The sequence below is a fragment of the Podarcis vaucheri genome, assembly GCF_965113315.1.
Source record: "Podarcis vaucheri genome assembly, chromosome: 9".
Classification (NCBI taxonomy): domain Eukaryota; kingdom Metazoa; phylum Chordata; class Lepidosauria; order Squamata; family Lacertidae; genus Podarcis; species Podarcis vaucheri.
The window spans coordinates 14,943,796-14,962,348 of record NC_138767.1 but is presented as its reverse complement, the minus strand read 5'-3'; the positions used below and the strand labels follow the sequence as shown (position 1 = coordinate 14,962,348).

The 18,553-nt window shown below is 43.4% G+C and overlaps 1 protein-coding gene across 1 annotated transcript in view; it reads left to right on the top strand.

The window, feature by feature from the left end:
- The first annotated feature begins 6,542 nt into the window (after positions 1–6,542).
- WDFY3 (WD repeat and FYVE domain containing 3) overlaps positions 6,543–18,553 on the top strand; it is a 129,648-nt gene continuing 117,637 nt past the window's right edge. The window contains exon 1 of the mRNA XM_082236234.1: positions 6,543–6,666. The gene's annotated coding sequence lies outside the window, so the exon portion shown is untranslated. The remainder of the gene's footprint in view (positions 6,667–18,553) is intronic.

The following is an 18,553-nucleotide window of genomic DNA, read 5'->3' as shown; positions in this document are numbered from 1 at the left end:
GTAGCTGCTCATTATTCTGCTGCATGCCGCCCCAATCTCTGAGTGGTGAGAGATTCCAGGGTTTCCAGTTGCTTATCCTGGGTCTGTGTTTCCTTTTAGAAATGAGGCACAGAGGAGACTGTGGTGTCTTTAGGATATATGGTTTATTTACACATATGTATACAACCTGAGCGTATGACGGAGGGGTTCATGGCATCAACACCCCACAAGGTTATTGTTTCTCCCATAGCCACAACCTTGGGTGCAAATAGCGATGGAAGCCGCTTGGGTGCCTGGAGCTGCACATTCGGGGCAAAGTGAGCCTCCCATAGGGGCAGGGCGCACCGCGGGGCCTCTGGAGTCTGCCTGCCTCCTCCCATTCAGCCGCCCTACAGCTGAGGGGGAGGCAGCAGGTGGACCATTTGGGCAGTATGGAGCCTGCAGGCCCCGCGGTGAGTGCTGCCTGGCATTTTGTCACCCCCCCCAGTGGTGACACCTGGGGTGGCCCGCACCTACCGCGCCCCCTTTCCTCTGCCCCTGGGTGCAAATAAACATCAAACATTGTGCTCTGCCTATCTGGCCTTCCAGCCTACTGCTCCATGCCTCCAGCTTCTAGTCACATAATTCCTAATGCCTCTAACCTCTATACTCTCTCCTCTGGAGTGTGATGGCTTGATTAGCTTTTAACACTTGCTGGATAAATTGATTGAATTCTAACACTTACTGGATCCAGGAATGATAGGTGCCTTGCACTCACAAGCTCATAACAATACAAATATGTAAATAGTTTGTCCATGGTTTGAATATTTAAAAAAAAAAGTAGGTGCTTTTCTAAAGAGGCCATTATAGAATGTTGCTGTTTTGATAGTTAGAAACCTCTTGCTGCTTGCTGTCCAGCCTGAATTATGACAGCGCAATTTATATGGACAGCGCAATTTATATGAATTTATATTTATATGGACAGCGCAATTTATATGAAGGGACGCGGGTGGCGCTGTGGGCTAAAGCCTCAACGCCTAGGGCTTGCCGATCGAAAGGTCGGCGGTTCGAATCCCCGCGGCGGGGTGCGCTCCCGCTGCTCGGTCCCAGCGCCTGCCCACCTAGCAGTTCGAAAGCACCCCCGGGGGGCAAGTAGATAAATAGGTACCGCTTACCAGCGGGAAGGTAAACGGCGTTCCGTGTGCGGCTCTGGCTCGCCAGAGCAGCGTTGTCACGCTGGCCACGTGACCCGGAAGTGTCCCCGGACAGCGCTGGCCCCCGGCCAATAGATGTGAGATGGGCGCACAAACCCCAGAGTCTGTCAAGACTGGCCCGCCCGGGCAGGGGTACCTTTACCTTTACCTTTAATTTATATGGATGTATTTTTGTATATGTCATACAGCGCTGCTATCTGCAAATAAGAGAAACATACTGAGCAGCTTAATTGTTAACAGGGTTTTTTTATGCCATTGCTCTTGGACAGAGGCAAGTATTGTAAGGCCTCACTGAGTGAGTTAGATTCTGCGTGACAGGCTAAGCTATTGGCTTGCCTATTTTGCTGAATTAGGGCCAATTTTTCTTCCTGCCAGCTCAGTAAAAGGGAGCGGGGATGCTGGCAGGCATATTCCTAGTTAGAAGATTCCTGCTTACAAGGGCAAAATTATGCAGTATTCTCCAAGGGTTGTGTGTACTGGGCTTATGTTTTCAGCCCTGTAGGCCCTTCTTGGTGAAAAGCTTGCTAGACCTTCAAAGGAAACTGTATTGAGCTATTTAAAAGAAGCATGTCTTTGGAAAATATATGCATTTTATTTTGGGCAGTACTTCAAGGCCATGTCTCTAAAGTCTTGTCCATTCCCATTTCCTCTCCAGTCGAATTCCCAAGCAAGCGATATTGGATGTAAGTGGGTTTAACTCCATCAGTTTCAAGTTGATCCCATTTTGCATTATTTTGTATCCTTAGAAATCAAAACGGGAGAAAAATGATTAAACAGGGAATGGCAAAAACCACCCCAAAGAAATGTATATTGTTTTTAAAAGAGAAAGAATAATTGTACAAAGTGGCTCGCCTATGATCGGTTACTGGGACACCAGAAGCTGCATATACTGAATCAAAACCATTGGCGTATGAAGCTCAAAGTTGCCCACACTGACTAGCAGTGATGCTCCAGGGTTTCAGATAGGGAATTCTCAGCCCTATCCAGAAATGCCAAGAATGAACCTGAGAGCCTCAGGATGCAAGGCAAATGCTCTACTGCTGAGCTATGGACTCTTCTCAACATCTGTCTTCATGGGAGAAGATAGGGGGCAGATCCTTGTGCCTGAACTAAGTTTTGTGCCTGAACTAAGTTTTGCAGGAGGGGAATTTGAGGAACCGAGGCCAATAGTGGTGATGAGAAACGAAGTTCTAGGCCTAATAGACAAACTAGAGACTGACAAATGGCTGGGTCTAGGTGGCATCCACTTGAGAGATCTCAAAGACCTCAGATGTGAAATTGCTGATCTTCTAACAAAAATAGGGTTGTGAGTTGGGGGTGGGGGTGGTTTAGCTTGCATGGTTCCTGAGTTCCTTCTAATTCCTGGGGTCCTGGGTCCATTAACACCTTAAAGAGGATTCCACTGTTGAACCAACTAGGCAAGTTTCTTGGTGAGTTAATGGTCCTATATATGGTCATTAGTATAACAAAGGAGGGCAAATGGGTGGGCACCTCACCTGGTTGGTAATGAGAAAGACAAAGGCCAGGGCAGTTGAGTTCTGCTTGATTTCTGCTAGAAGCCAAGGGTGTGACTGGGAAAAGCAAGACCTTCTGGGCGTGATAATGCTGTGAGCTGCTCCATCGCCGGCTCAGATTGTATGTGTAAATAAACCATATATACTAGAGACACCACAGTGTCTGCTGTCCCTCATTCAGAGAAAGCAGAACCCTGGGTAAGTTCCTGGAACCTGTGGAATCTTGTACCGCTGAAAGATTGGGGTGCTGTGCAACAAATATGTAACTTGTCCATAGCCGTAGCTAGGTGATCTTGTGCCCCTGGCAAAACCGTCCAGATTGCGCCCCCTAGCCACGGAGAAATTAGCTCTTCTTTCCACCTCTCCTCGAACCCCTCCCCCTCCATTCAATTCACCCTCTATTAAAATAATGAGGCAATAATCAATATTTGTATTTATAGACATATTTATGTACGTATTTTGAAGACAATTTAGCATGTCCCCCACCTTGCCACCCCCTAGCTAGGGTCCTGAACTTGTCCCTCAGATCAACCTCCATACCTAAGGACTGGAAAGCACCCAGTGCAACACAACTTTTAAAACAGGAATCCAGGGGGATCCTAGAAATTACAGGCCAGTTAGCTTAATGTCTGTGCTAGGAAAACCTATGGAAAATATTGTTAAAGATAAAATAACCAAGCATAGAGAAGAACAAACTTTGCTGAAGCTGAACCAGCATGGCTTCTGCAAAGGTAAGCCCTGTCTCCCTAACCTATTAAGAGTCCTTTGAGAGTATCAAGAAGCATATATTTGGAGCTCAGAAGACATAGCTGTCCTGAACGTAGTCTTGGGCAAGTCACTTGTCTCCACATTGTCCAGTTTCCAAAAGTGACCCTAGGGAATGCCCCTAGGGACCTTACAAGCAGGGTATAAGTGCAAGAGAGTTCCCATGTTGCTTGTTCTAAGCACTTTTATTCAGAACTAAACTGTCCCTGAACTTAGAAATTCCATTTAGCTATAATGGCTGAGAAACATTGGCTTGCATGGGCAATGCAATTATAACCAGCTTGGAAATGGGAGCAGCTTGAAAGAGTTTGTAGCGCATCCCCATTCCTTGGATGCATCAATTTCTCTGCTTTTAATCAGGGGTAATGCTAATAATAATAATAATAATAATAATAATAATAATAATAAATAAAATAAAACTCATAATACATAATACATATTAGGGAACAAAAAGAAATCCACCCTGAAATTGCTTTCAACTCTGTGGAAGTTTTATCAGACAAACATTTCCAGGGGCGGGGGCAGGGGAGAACTCCCACTAAACCAAAACATAATAGGTGGGGTTTATTGTAGGAATTGCCTTAGAGGCCTGGAATAAAATGTAAAATATTGAAAACACAGACATAAAAATATGTTATAACTAGATACACATGTATTTTGCTGGCGTCTAATAACTTGAGTCAATTCCTAAAAGGCATTGTCTCCACACAGCTCATACCTATATATTTTGAATCAACACTAAAAGAAAATGGGTCACACAATGGTGACTCAAAAAGAGAACAATTTATCACAAACCAAGTAAGTGTCACAAGCAGAAGAGAAGCAGAAAACATGTGACCTTGTGATGTTAAAAAATCAGCTATATAAAAACTCAAGAAATAATATGCTAAAGCGCAAAATTACCGTACATGCTTGCTACGGTGACAGCGTAACTGTCTGTGGCCATGAACATGAACCCACACCCACACCACCTAAACATTTTATTTATTAATTTAACATATAATAGCTCAAAATCGTGATAAAAAAGTATTCCATCATGAGTCCTTGGTGATTTATGTCCAAGTTCTTCAGTCTAATCGTATTCAATAAAGTCAAACCAGATTTTCCTAAAGTTGTCCCTTTCCTTATGTTGTCATCTTTCTCATGTCCTATTTGTCAATCTTACCATTAATGCCAGATTCCTGCTTTGCCATTTGTTTCAGTTACAACAACATGTGGGAAACACCCTGAAAACGAAGAGTTTACAAGTTGAAGTTGTAGCTAGTAGCACTAAACCAAGTCTGGTCTAGTAGCAGAAGGCTTTGTTGCCTTTTCTCTCTCCCTCCAGAATTCCCACCCAAGATTTTATCAGGTTTCCAAAACCCAATAACATAGCAACATAAGGATGATCCTACTGGATCAGGCCAAAGGTTCATTGAGTGCAGAATCCTGTTCTCCTAGTGGACAATCAGAGGCATATGGGAAACCCCAAAACAGCAGCAGCAATTTCCCCAATTCTGATTCGCAGCAACTGATGCCCCCCAATTCAATACCTTGCATTTCCCCTGTTCAAAGAAGGCATCAGTTTGAGACATTCTTGTTTCACGTCTATTTACAGGAGGACTCAAGCCCGTGACACAAATGTGGCTATGTTAATTTATACGTACAGAAAAGTAAATTTAGGGTTCTGAGCAGATAAAGGTGGTGCGTGGCTGGGTTGTCACCCGGGGGCTGTTTGACATCATGCTCAGCAGCCCTATAAGCAAAGATGCTTTTTCTAAATAAAAAAGTGGGAAACAGCATCACCTTGCCATACACAACAGAGGTGGGCAGCAAGCAAAATAGCTCCCATCTGGAAGTAGAAGGGATGGAGAACAGCAGTCAGGAATGTTGCGTCCAAGGGATGAGGAGAGAGAGAAAAGAAGATGTGGGGAACAAGGGGGAGAAGTGAGACAAAGCAAGCCAGAAAAGGAAGTTGGTAGCACTGGCTGACCTGTGTAGACCATCTTTATGCCCACTTACACATATCTATCTATATATTATTACATATCATATAGACAAATGATCTGCTGGTGATCGATTTGATATTACTGAGGGCGTGCATGTGCATTTTTATTGGCTTTATGTCGTTTCATAGATGTTTTTGCCGTGCCTGTTAGCTGCCTTTGGGGGTCTCATTAGGGATGGAAATCTGCTGAAGAAAAAGCGCGTGCATTGCTTCAGAATCGGAGAATTGAAAGGGATCCCAGGGGTCATCTAGTCCAACCCCCTGCAAATCAGGAATCCCAGCTAAAGCATCCATGACAGGGAGTCTCTGAGATAGATAGATGGGTATGAAACCCAGCAGCGGCGCAGAAACAGAGCTTCCCTTTGCAAGAAACACAATCCCGAGCGAGTGCGGGACTCGCAACATCCATTCAGACGTGAGAGAAGTTACTCGGAACCCACCGCCCCACAACAGCCTGTTTTTCTGTCCCCTCTCAGGAGCTGGCCCCCTAAAAGTGTCGTGAGGAGAAGAAATTCCCTAAAATTGTTGGCGCTGAGGTTTTCTTTTTTGTGGTGAGGCGGACCTTCCTGGAGGAGCCTCGTCCGCCCGCCCGCCCGCCCGCCTCGGGGCGTCTCTGTGAGGGAAGCTGAGGAGGAGGCGGGCCGAAGGGAGCCGGCGAAGGGCGGCAGGGAGGAGCGCCGGAGGAAGGAGCCAGCGAGCGCTTGGGAAAGAGGGAACCGCGTCGGGCGGCGGCGGCACCCAGAGGAAAGGAGGCCGGAGCAGGCGAATTAAAATGGCCACCAGCCGCTGCGGGAGCAGCTGGGAGCGGAGCAGCAGCGGAGAAAGCAGCGCCTCCTCCTCCTCCTCCTCGTTTCCCGGGATTGCCCGCTCGGCCCAGGCCGGGCCTTGATTGATGGGGGAAGCGGGAAGCGGCGCTGGGAGCTGCCGGCTGAGGGGACGGCGGGCGGCGCTGCCTTGAAGCCCACCTCCCCTCCTCTCCCCGCCTGGGCTGCAGCCTCGCCGTAGGAATAAAGGGAGAGAGAGAGAGAAGGAAAGGAGGAGGAGGAGGCGGACGGCCGCCCCTCCCTCCCTCCTTCCCTCGGAGCCTCGTCGTTGCTGTTATTATTATTATTATTATTATCATCATTTTCAAAAAAACTGCAAGCCCTCTTTCCCAAAGCCCTCGCCGGTGGGGCGGATCCCGGACGCGTCTCCAGCCTCTCTCAGCAACCGCGCAGCGACCACCCCGGTGAGCAAGCGGAGCTCTGGGCATTAACCTCAGCTCCCCCCTTTCCCACCCCCATTTTCTGTCACCCTTCGGCTCCCGAGGACACTGAGGGGGTGTCTCTCTCCCCTCCCCCGGCTTCCCTCCCTCCCTCTTCCTTCCCTTCTCCCCCCCTCCCGCCTCGCTTCCTAGGCCGCAACGGCGGCTCCGAGCTCTCCTCCGCCTCCCCGGCCAGGGATGCTGCAGCGGGAGCCGTTTGCTTTCCCCCCTCCTTGCTGGCTTTTGGCTATACGTCGCTTTCCCCGCACCCGCCACCCTCTTCCCCCCTGCGCCTCGATTTGAAAGAGGGACGGGGTGGGGGGTGGCGGACAGTTACCCGCATTGCTTTAGCTCGTTTTTTTTATCTGTGCATGTTTATCCTAGGCTGCAATATTCAGGAGCAGCAGAAATCTCTTTTCTTCCTGGCGACGAGAACCCAGACTTCATGATTATTTTTTTCTTTCCAATGGTTTGCTTCGTTCTGGGTGGGTGGTTTTCTCTTATCTTCCCCCTCCTCCTTCACCCCAGATTTTTTGTGTCCCCCCCCCCTTTTGCTCCAGTTTTTGGGATCTGCATGGGATTGTGGGCCTTGTTTTCTCCAGCAAACGGTGTTTTGTGTGTGAGAGGTAAATAAACGAACCGCAACAACTACCAGACTTTTAGAAGACATCTGAAGGCAGCCCTGTTTAGAGAAGCTTTTAATGTTTGATGTATTACAGTATTTAAATATATATTTTTTGGAAGCCGCCCAGAGTGGCTGGGGAAGACCAGCCAGATGGGCAGAGTATAAATAATAAATTATTATTATTATTATTATTATTATTATTATTATTATTATTATTATTATTACTTGCCTTCACTTTAACCTATGCAGGCAGGTTGCAACACCCACTACCCCACCCCACCCCCTTGTCTCTGGAAGCTGCTTCTGCTTTCTGGGAGAGGGACAGAAGGGCCCACGGAAACGCTGGCAGCTTGTCCTCTTCCTGGCCCTGCAGTGATTGCCTTAAAAAAAATTAATAAATCCCTCTGTTTCTCTCTCCCCCCCCCCACACCCCAGTGTGCTGTCTTTACCTTTGTTAATGGGGTTTGTTGCTTTTAGCTGCTGGGAAGGGAGATGGGGGAAAAGATGGGCAAGCAGAACAGAACAGAAACAGGAAATACAGGGCTCCCCCCCACCCCACTTTTAAATCTCTCCCAACCTTCTGTGCCCTGCGGTAGGATGAAGGGAAAAGAACAAAAGGCATCCCATCCCTGTCCATTAGGGGTGGTTTGTTTTTGTTTTTATAAAGTGCTTTACGTGACAGGTCTGTAGGAAATGATAAAAGATGTATTTGTCTGAAAGGCTCTTAATGTTGGTTCAGGAGGATGAAGGAATATTTGCGTGTAGCTGAGGGGGCAAGGAAAGACTGGCTAGTCATTAGGAACTGTAGTCATTAGGAACAGATCTCTCCCCCCCCCCCCATGTTGAGTTACGTTAGGATAAATGACTCTGCTAGTTATAGTAGAGAATCTTTAATCTTTAAACCTGTCAATCTTGAAGCAGTTATTGCTGATAGAGATCTTTCCGAAGATTTCAGGAGTTCCTTCCCCTCTTTTAGCCTGGTTTACAGCTCTCTCTCTCTCTTTTTTTTTTACTACTGACGTAAATATAACAAAGAGTCTTGGGGCACCCTAAAGTCTTGACAGATTTATTATGGCACAAGCGTTCATGGACTACAGTCTACTTCATCAGATGCACAGTGTGTTATTCTGAGTTGCATATATACATGACTGGAATAGCATATTGTAAAAAGTGAGGTCAGAGGGAATTTAGGAATTGTATTGTGTACTTGTTTGTGTGTGTTAAGTGTATCCATAGAAGATTCCTGCAAGTTTGTTTTGCAGTATGTGTTTCATAAGCTAACTGAAATGTTTCATGGTCCTATGTAGACTGCAGTGACCCGAGTGCAGGATTCTGTTTAAAATCTTGCTTGGCTTAGTTCCATTTTATTTTATTTTATTTTTTGTATATAGTATATAGACTGATGGACTCCCCTCCCCCATGCCTCTGCTAATAACTGGTATTGGAAAGAAAAGAGATCAGTCATACATTATTCCCATGCTCACCATGCCTCTGAGATAAATACAACAGAGTTCACTCTTACAAATAATTGTTTCAGAACTTCAGCTGCTCATGTAGCGATAAGAAATGCATCTGCTATCCTTGACTGTTAGAACTGGAGGCTGTGATAAGCAAGTCAGCAGTTTTCAAAATTCGGTGCATGAATAAAAAGGAGAAACTATTTTTGAATGGTCTTCCATAATACAGCTCATAATACAGTCTTTGGGTATAGGTTTCTGGCATATTTTGGCATATGTGCTAATTTATTGAAAATTGACATTCTCCATGCTTATTTCTCAACTACTCTCAGACATAGGATTTTACTAATCATGTTGTTGTGCATGATAGTTTCCATCACTCAAAAATATGTGCCGTAAATTAAAGTTGCTTATCTACTCTAATAGATCTTCTTCTGCAGATATATTGACAATATTCCTAAGCTCAGTGCATGAAAAATTACTATTTCCCACCGAAACATTATTGACTACGCTTGATGGTGTTGAAAGAGGAAAGGCTTGGTTAAATATCAGGAAATGTGCATGAAGTTTATATTTAGGGTGGCAAATGATTACTAAGGGAAGTTTTGAAATTCTTATGTTCTGTAGCTATAGTAGCTTCCTACTTAAGGATTGGGTTGTTCCCTGTATGGTGGTTAACCAACACTGTTAAATGCTTCAGCGTAGGAAGAAGCATTTATGTTCGGTGTTTACTATCACAAAAATACAGATATCTATTTTTTCATGAATATGTGAGGAGAAGCTGTTGTGACATTCTACTGCAGGCACCCCCAACCTTCAGCCCGCCAGATGTTTTGGACTACAATTCCCATCATCCCTAACCACTGGTCCTGTTAGCTAGGGATCATGGGAGCTGTAGGCCAAAACATCTGGAGGGCCACAGGTTGGGGATACCTGTTCTACTGAGAGTACATATGAGTAAAATAGGCATGGGTGCATGCAAATGAAATTGGTGGAACTATCCCAGCATTCAGGAACAAGAGAGTAAGCTATAAAAAAAACAATGAGTGCCTTCCAAAGTGCTGCTGGAAAAGCTGGTCACTGTTGCACATGATTTTAAGCAATAGACAAGCAGCATTCTACAGCACACTACCTGATCGCTCCTGCTTTGTTCCTCCTACAGCAGAAGTGAGAGCAACAAACCACAGACTTTGGTTAGCCATGTCATTTGAACCCAGAATTGTGCTTTGTTTCTTGGCTTGATGATTGTGGTTTTCTTAAGGAGAAACAAACCATGATCCAAGTTCACGTGGCATGGTAAGCCACGTTTAATGGGTGTTGCTCTCATGCTAGGGGAGGAGTGAAACAGAAGCAATTGGGCCATGTGCACTACTTGTTCACAGTAGCTCATGGTTTATGGCTTAATGTAATGTGCAAATAATAAAAAATAAGAGGAGACTATAATTTAAACTCTATGTTGAACTAGAAAGTAAACAGACAAATACTTCTATGTATGAATATTTTGATTCCCCCCCCCCTGATTCTTGTATAGCACTATCCTACAATAATTTGGAATAAAACATCAACTCACTTTTGAAACATCAGAGCTGAGGTTTACGTGCCCAATTCATTACCCCAAGGCAGACCTTTGGCTTACCTTGCCTTAGGTCTTTCCCAACCCTGCTACTTTGGATTCTTTCAATCTTGCAGCCCTGGAGATCTTTAGAAGCTGAATTTGTAACCTTCTGCATGCAAAATGTTATTGTATCATTGCGGTGTGGCTCCTCACCTCATTCTAATACTGTGGTGCTAGCAGTTTGCTTTTGTTTACCAAAGTCAAGCGAATCTTTTCAAGCAAGGTATGTTAGTGCCTGGGTAACATAGATGTAGCAGCTTGTAGTATACGAAAGCCCACTTTGGGGCATGTGGTAGCTATATTGGAATCAGCATTCACCTGTGGGTGTATGTAGTCCCACGTCTCAACTTGGTTGCACAACAACAAGAGAAAAATATTTATAATGTAAAGGTAGTTCTTAGTGCCTGTTCTATGAAAAGTTGGAAGTATTTGTCAGCACATATTGACATGGTAATGCAAGCGGCATTCAAAACTCCTATTGTTCTAGGCACATTTTGTGACGGAATTTCATTGGCTTTTCTGCCTCCTCACTTCCAGCTACTCTCTGAAGACTGGAGAAGAGACCCTCCTAAGAGTATTAGGGGGGTGGGCGGGGGAAGGACTAGACCATGTGAAAATGAACATAATATTCTAGCTGCAGTTCATTCATTTTCAGCTTTGTATTCTTGTTATAAAAAAGTGCGCCTAGACATTCCGTTGTTGCTCCGATAACCTAGGTTTAAGGTGCCATTTAGCTCCTAGCTTTCATATCTCAGATTCTAACACTGAATGCAAGTGATTACTCCCACCTCCACAAATTTTTTTTCTCTTCATGCTTCATTCTAGATAGATTAGACTAGGAGTCCCTAAACTTCCTGTTCCTGTTGGCACATGTGGAATTGTGTGTGTTGTGGATCTTAGTTAGAAAATGGCTGTTCCAGAGCATGGAAAAAGAAGAATATAAAAGGTGGATCAGAATTGTTCCCCTTGCACTTGCACAATTTTTATATGAGATTTCCCCCATCAAATAACAGGCCACATTCGTCTTCATGGGCTGATCTGTAAAAAAAAAACCTGCAGATCCAGCATTTGTCAGCACTGTCATGGCACAGAACAAATCATCCTGGGTGGGATTCATCTAATGAGCTCTGTCACTGAAAGCCCGGCAAAGGGACTCTTGATTGCACAATGAAGCTTCTCCCCCTTTCCTCTCTCTGCATGGCCTTGTGCCCCCTGAAATTGGCTCGGGGTGGTGGGTGGAACTCTCAGAATAGTGCAGCGGGAAGGGAAGGAGAGAGAAATTGTTCTGTCTGGCAAGCCAAAAAGCTGATAGAAAGGTTGTTTTTTTTGGGGGGGGGTGATGCTTAATACCACCCCATGATTTTTACAAGGCATGTCCCCCAAGCCACCAACTGAATAAAGCTGGCGTTTATTTCTGTGGATAGCATTGGAACGGTGTTTACAGTGGTAAAGAAAACCTCACCTTAGACAGGGATCTTCATTGATTTTCATGGTTGTTACATGGGATCCCCCCCCCCACCACAGAATGCATCTGTGGACACAGATATGAACTGTGATTTGATTGTGGTTTTAGAGGGATTCCTTGTGAAAATCATGAGGATCCATGAGCATGAAGTTCTGTGACCTGAATCCATGTTTTTGTGCTATGGTGGCGCTGACAAGTGCTGGATTGGTGTTTTGTCTTTACAGTGCAAGCAATAGAAACTAATGTCAGTTTTAATTTGTGGTGAATGATTTGGTGGGCATGCCTTATATGGACCTGTGAGACTCCATACCTTGGATCAATGTTTTTCTGCCATGATGGTGCTAGTGCTGGTGATACTTAATTCCATGCACACACACATGTGATTGTAACTTCAGAGCACTAAATTTTTGCAGAACTGCAGTCTTTACCTGTACAGTTGTGAACTTCATTGCTTTAAACAGAATTTCCTCTGACACTTGAATATAATTGCGTCTGACTTTCTGACAGTTTGTTCTCAGATCTTCTGCTATAAATGTCACTTCTTTTGGGGCAGTGAGTGTTGGGCATGTGACTAATTTCTGTTTACATTTAAAGATTGAAATTGCACATATTGATAGAGAGAGATGAATAGTTTGGCATAAGACCCTTGCTTTTCTCCATTCTGTTAATTTAGCATCCACCTTCTCCCTCCTCCTCATTTCTGTCTCAGGAATAATTGTGAAATTGACACCACTGGGTTGTACAAGAAATCTGGAAATAAATGATGCAAGCAAGAGGTGTCTGTGCACGGCTGTTGGATGAACCTGCAGGCGTTTGGTTGCAGCTTTCTGCATTTGCTAATGATTAGTTCAGTGATAAAGGCTATTTTGTTTAAACTCTGCTCTTTAGGGTTCTTGGCACTGCTCACAGAGCCACATGATGTTTGTTGCTTTATTTCCATGACCAAATTGTGATTTCTAAGCAAATAATTTACAATGGAAAACCACACCACAGTTTATGAAATAATCTGTGTTTGGTTGCCCTAGCTATAATTTTACCAAAGTATGCTAACTTCAGTCTTTCTCTCCCCCCCCCTTCCTCGCTCCCCATTAATGGAGACTGGCAACTTTAAGGAAGTGTTCTCTGAAGTGTCATAATCACTATTTTAGCTGCCTCAGAATCTGGTGCCATTACAGATATTTGAAAATGAAGAAATAACCTTTAATGAGAAGCAACATAGGCAAGAGCTACACAGATAAGTGTTGCCTTTTTATGGCAGAGAGAGAGAGCTCAGATAGGACCACTTACCTCTATGCTATGTCCAAATTCTCATTCATATTTATATTGACTGTGGGAGGGGGTATGCATGGCCCCAGAGTTGCACCTGTGGCTCTCTGCATTAAAATTAGAATGGAGTGAACAGATGCCAAATTTGAAGACAGTTCTTTGAATGCATCCCAGAACAATTCTTCATATCCCTCTTAATTTTTTCAACTAGACCCTCCCGTGTTTTGTTTTTATGTGGCACATATGCTAATCAGGATATCAAGGGTTGGGACAGGGATTGATGCAAAGTTTGTAGTATATTATTTTGAAGCTAGTGTTCAAATCCCACTGAAAGGGGATTTGAGTGTGGCATTAGTTGGAACATGTTGGCTGTTTTATGTACAGTGCGGTGATATAGTATACTTAAACTTAGATACTGAAGCTAAAGGAAATTCAGTTTTGTTACTGTTAAGTTTTCCTCTTTTTCCTGCTACTAGGAAAGGTGCCTTTTTGCTAAGTTCTTAATATGAACTATGGAATGAATTCCTTACTATGGGTATAATTGTAGCATTGACATTGGATTTTAACTAATGTGTTGGTATGGTTCTTGCTCACTTAAACTTTTAATATGCTCCAAAAAATATTATGTGTCACTTGGGAAGACAGGCAAACTAATATCAGTGTAATGGATGAAACTAAGATCACCTGTGTTGAAGCAATGATTCTTCAACATCAACTTTGTTGGACTGATCATGCTGTGTGGATGCCTGATGGTTGTCTTCCAAAGCAACTACTCTATTCTGAACTTAAAAATGGAAAGCGTAATTCTGGTGGTCAACAAAAGAGGTTTAAAGACTGTCTCAAAGCAAATCTAAAAAATGTAGTATAAACACTGACAACTGGGAAACACTGGCCTGTGAGCGCTCCAGTTGGAGAATAGCCTTTACCATAGGTGTCATGGACTTTGAAGACTCTTGAACTCAGAATGCAAGGGATAAACGTGCTAAGAGGAAGGCATGCTTGGCAAATCCACACCATGATCAACTCCCGCCCGGGAACCAATGTCCACACTGTGGAAGGACGTGTGGGTCCAGAATTGGCCTCCACAGTCACTTACGGACTCATTGTTAAAACCGTGTTTATGGAAGACAATCTTACTCGGCTACGAGTGATCGCCAAAGAAGAAGAAGAAGAAGACTTTGTAGCGTATTCTTATTTGTTGTGGTCTTGTCCGAGAATTGCTTTGAGCACAATGTGTTTGTGGAAAATGCAGTTTATAAATAAACGGAATATGACTAGGAATACCATTATGCTCCTTTAAGCTCTTTCAGTTCTTGAAACAGGACAAGAAGCTGTTTACAGCCTTGTTCATTCAATCAGATTTCTGGATAAATTTTTATTTGGCTTCTCTTTGCTATAACTGTCTGCAGAGTTGAACACCTTTTTAGGATAAGATCATTACTTTGGACTTAGTTAGAATACCAGCATGGTCCTTGGTAATGCATTCCCTCTATATATTAATTATGGATATTTAAAGTATGCCCCATTGAACACCTCTATAAAAAGAGGGGCCAATTTGAAAAATAGTGGGTGAAGGGCCAGTGGTTAGCAAGAAAGCATCTTTACAATAATTTATTTTCACGCATGTAGAGAAAACAAGTGTATGAACCCCTTTGACTTTTTTTAATTTTTAGCTTAGTTAATACCTCTGGCTTACTCCCTCAGTATTTTAAAAAGCTACTTTGTACCATCCTTAAGTTGTATAGAGAAGAGAGAATTGAATCTGCATGTACAGTGTTTCAGTGTTAAGTAATCATTACTTCATTACGGAAATTCCAAAAATGTTCTGCAAGTTGGCTGTGAGTCCTGGAAGCCCTGCTGTGGAACTGTGGAAAGATGGAATACGCTTAAGATTATGTATGTATGTGACCTAATTCAGTTTTTAAGAGAGTCAGCAGAGCAGTTTTTGTGCTGCTTTTAAAGAATCTATAAATTATCAGAGCGAGTACACTTTCTGCATATCATTAAGACTCCCTTGGAGGACAAGGGGTCACATAGGTGTGCTATAGGATACTACAGAGAAGTGGAACAAATTCTTTGTATCTGCCTGCACTGCAGAATATGTAGGACAGATCCTTGTCCAGAACTAGCTTTCTCAGAAAGTGTTTGAAGATCTGAGGCAAGCGGATAAAGTCTAAAGTTTAGGCCTTATTGACAAATTTAAAAACCACAAACTTAATTGTGAAATTGCTGGTCGTAACAAAAATATGTAACCTGTCCTTCAAACAGCCTCCATACCTGAAGTCTGGAAAGTGTAACACCTTTTTATGATCCGGGGGGACCTGGGAATTAGCATGCTACTTAACATCTGTTTCTGGTGTAAACTATGGAAACTAAATATAACTCAGAGAAAAGAGTATCTAATTGATCAAATAAAAACAACTTGTGCCCTCGTAGTGGGGGTCATCACTCAAGAATATGCATAGAGTGGTACCTCAGGTTACATACTCTTCAGGTTACATACTCTTCAGGTTACAGACTCTGCTAACCCAGAAATAATGCTTCAGGTTAAGAACTTTGCTTCAGGATGAGAACAGAAATTGTGCTCCTGCGGCGCAGCGGCAGCAGGAGGCCCCATTGGCTAAAGTGGTGCTTCAGGTTAAGAACAGTTTCAGGTTAAGAACAGACCTCCGGAACGAATTAAGTACTTAACCCGAGGTACCACTGTACATGCTTATAGTCTATCAGAACCTAACATATAATTTCAGGGTTACATGATAAGTAAGAAAATAGTAATGGACCAGCTGAAATTTGCAATTCTGCTTGAAGAGTAATTTCTATCGCTACACTTTATGAGCCCCCCCCCCAGATGAATATGTGAGGCTTCCCCCCATGAAACAAACATTCCATGGGCACTTTTTAATCCTTATTCAAATGTATGTGTGTTGCTTCTTTATAGATAGCAGGTGCTGGAGGTGCAGACAGACTCGCTAATGGTATAGAAGGAATAACTTCTGTCTTTGTCTGTAACTGAAGGTGATGGTAAATGAAAACTGCTTCAAGGATTTGCAGTTGTGTCTGATTTATAGTTCTCCTTAGATGAAGGAAGCATGTGCAGGAAAGAAAATGAGTGGGAAAGGTGACATTGGATGATTAAACAGAAATTCTATTTTGGGATACATTAAAAAGGAAGGTGCTAGAGATGTAAGATACATGAATATTCTGTATTTGTGTATTTTTATATATAATCCTTTAGATGAATATTCTGTATTTGTGTATTTTTATGTATAATCCTTTTTAGTGGGTAGCTAGAAGATTAATGGCTTCTATAAATTGTTTGAATGCTTGGGGACGCGGGTGGCGCTGTGGGCTAATGCCTCAGCGCCTAGGGCTTGCCGATCGAAAGGTCGGCGGTTCGAATCCCCGCGGCGGGGTGCGCTCCCGCTGCTCGGTCCCAGCGCCTGCCAACCTAGCAGTTCGAAAGCACCCCCGGGGGCAAGTAGATAAATAGGTACCGCTTACCAGCGGGAAGGTAAACGGCGTTCCGTGTGCGGCTCTGGCTCGCCAGAGCAGCGTTGTCACGCTGGCCACGTGACCCGGAAGTGTCTCCGGACAGCGCTGGCCCCCGGCCAATAAATGTGAGATGGGCGCACAAACCCCAGAGTCTGGCAAGACTGGCCCGTTTGGGCAGGGGTACCTTTACCTTTACCTTTTATAAATTGTTTGAATGCTTGGGGAGGGGAACAACAATATGCACATGGGGAAGACTGGGACTGCTGTTGCCAACTCATCTTCTAGCTACCTTTGGTAAAAGTGGGGTGTCCATGGTTTTAATTTATTTAAGGTATTTTTGTTTCTTCTGAAGCTGACTTTTGAAATCAATTCTGTTTGGTAATTGGGAACTTCATAAGAATGCTTTGTCTTGATTAGCAGAAGGAAATCCCAATAAAGTGTGATATATTGAATTTCTTCAAACAAATATGAAAGAAACTGTCCTCTGGTTGATTAAGTAAGATTGAGCAGGCAATTAGATGATGCTGACTGTATTATCAAGATTGAAATTGCTCTTCAGTGCTACCAAAAAAGAAAACTGCTAGTGGTTTCTTCCTCTTTTCTCTCCTGGGAGAAAGTGAAAATACTATCCTGTGTATCTGCAAAATATATTTACTTATTGCCTAAAATTGCTGTCATTCTCTGCTGAGGCCAGTTTACATAATCACTTGTAGTAGTGCAGTAAGATTATCACTTGACAGTAGTTCTGGATTACCCAATAGGCAGACTAAACACATGGTTAGGGCACCAGCATATCAGGGGCAGAAAAATGATTTAGTTTTTGAAATAATTGACACTTGATATTTCAGAAAAAAACATGAAGTAGAGTATAAGGAAGTTTAACAAAGTTCTGGGAAATAACATAACTTTATTTAGCTGCCTTACTGAGCCTCTTGAGTTTGCCGATTAGAAGGTTGGTGGTTCGAATCCCCGCAACGAGGTGAGCTCCCGTTGTTGGGTCCCAGCTCCTGCCAACCTAGCAGTTCGAAAGCATGTCAAAGTGCAAGTAGATAAATAGGTACCGCTCTGGCGGGAGGGTAAACGGTGTTTCCATGCGCTGCTCTGGTTTCGGTGTTGTGATGCGCCAGAAGCAGCTTAGTCCTGCTGGCTACATGACTAGGAAAAACTGTCTGTGGACAAACGTTGGCTCCCTCTGCCTGTAAAGCGAGATGAGCACCACAACCCCAGAGTAATCTGTGACTGGACTTAACTGTCAGGGGTCCTTTACCTTTACATTTTTTTACATTCTACTACACTCTCTCCCCATTTCTCTGTTCTCTTTTTGTTACTTATCCCCCCTAAACCAGGGAACGTACTACTAATGTAGATCAGTATAATGAGAGGAAGTCAGATCCTCTTCAGATGTGATCCCTCCCCATAAATGTTCAGTGCATGTGACTTTAGGACTAGGCCCTTGGGCATAAAGGGTAATGTCTGGCAGGTATTTGAACTTAGCTTCCCTTTCCCCTTACATTGCACCCACATTTAAATAACTTTGTGTCTCATGCTGTGGACATTACCTTTCATGTGTAGGCAGGAGGAGGATGAGATGTCACCAACTTGAATATTGCTCCCAAAATCAACAACCAAGCCACAAAAACCCCCACTAACTCTCTGCCTCCCAGGGAGGCCTTTTCAGCCATGGTGTCTATTCTTGGAGCAAACATTGTTTTCTTTTAGGCACCAGGTAGGAACAAAATAATAATAATAATAATAATAATAATAATAATAATAATAATAATAATAATAATATCATCCATGCTTTTCAAAAAAATTAATCAATATAAAATGTTACTGACTATTCACTCTTTTTTACTGTGTATTTACACGATTGTATCTGTATAATCTTGTAAACTACCCTGAAATCAAATTTGGTGAAGGATGGTGAATCAGCCAGTCAACAAATGTATAGA